Below are 1,747 nucleotides of genomic sequence, written 5' to 3'. Positions count from 1 at the left end.
CTACTACTACTCCTACTCCTACTCCTACTACTCCTACTACTACTACTACTCCTACTCCTCCTACTACTCCTACTCCTACTACTACTACTACTACTACTACTGCTACTACTGCTACTACTACTACTACTGCTACTACTACTGCTACTACACACACACTCACAAATTAAAAAAATTCAGTTTTCAAAGACTTTCAAGCGATAGAAGACACCAAACTTTGGCAGCCATTTTCTCGGTAATTTTATCCCCTCAGGTGGCAGGCGACCCCGACCTCCTTTAATTGCAATCGGCTTCTATTCAATATACATGTACATGTGTATTTTATTCATCGGGTAGACAATCAACGAATAGAATCTAAGCTTTAATATAATAATAATAGTTCTAACGCTACATGTCAGGAAGAAAAAAAAAGATGACGAGAGGCTGATTCCACCGCGTTGTGACACACTATATTAATATGTTACAATGTACCTGGTATAGGCCCTGACCAACAAAGCCGAAAAAACCCAGTTTAAATATACAGAGAGGGTACATTATCTTTTCCGTGCTTAGGGAAGCGTGAAACATTTACAGCTATAGCATTAATAGTAGCACCTAGAGGTGGTTGGCGGGTGCTTTGGTGTGGACTGCTCAAGGCGGTTTTATGACCGCCTAAGGTCTGCTTCTTCTTTCCTATCAAACATCTATCGTCCTTATCTCTCCTCCTCCTTTCCCATCAAACATCTATCGTCCTTATCTCTCCTCCTCCTTTCCTATCAAACATCTGTCGTCCTTATCTCCCCTCCTCCTTTCCTATCAAACATCTATCGTCCTTATCTCTCCTCCTCCTTTCCTATCAAACATCTATCGCCCTTATCTCTTCTCCTCCTTTCCTATCAAACATCTATCGTCCTTATCTCTCCTCCTCCTTTCTTATCAAACATCTATCCTCCTTATCTCTCCTCATCCGTTCCTACCAAACATCTATCGTCCTTATCTCTCCTCCTCCTCCTTTCCTATCAAACATCTATCGTCCTTATCTCGTCTCATCCTTTCCTATCAAACATCTATCGTCCTTATCTCTCCTCCTCCTCATGTTTGTGTGTTTGTTACTCTCTTGCAACACCTCCACAGAATTCTTCACTTAGTGTAGAATTCTGTGAACACATCTAACCTTTGGCCCTTATTTGACCTTATTGTGTTGCAAGTGCCGTAAAGCACTGACTTACTAAAACTAAAAGCAGTAGTTCTGCTGGGAAGGCTTACACTGGGTTGTACAGAAGGCATGAAGTGAAAGAAGAGTATTGCGCCTGTAGTATTTATAAAGAAACAAAAAGATAGGCCTACTCGAAGCTTGTGCAGTTCATGTTTAATGTCACTCGACGTTTTATAATTATATCATCCACACACGCACGCACGCACACACACACACACACACACACACACACACACACACACACACACACACACACACACACACACACACGCACACACATGTATAAAATCTCTCCCTCTCTCTTTCTCTCTAATAATATTATTATAATATATATATATATATATTATATTAATCCTATTGTCCAAAGGTGTATCGCGTCCTATTGTCTAATATATATATATATATATTATATTAATCCTATTGTCCAAAGGTGTATCGCGTCCTGTTGTCGGCTTATGCTGTGTACATTTCTGTTGTCTTGACGAGATAAGAATTATAAGGGCTCGGCTCCCCTTGAGTGGGATTTCCACAGTGAATCAATGTGTGTGTGTGGGG

This window comes from Aplysia californica, unplaced genomic scaffold, assembly GCF_000002075.1.
Source record: "Aplysia californica isolate F4 #8 unplaced genomic scaffold, AplCal3.0 scaffold00259, whole genome shotgun sequence".
Taxonomy (NCBI): Eukaryota; Metazoa; Mollusca; class Gastropoda; order Aplysiida; family Aplysiidae; genus Aplysia; species Aplysia californica.
This window is presented reverse-complemented; position numbering follows the sequence as displayed.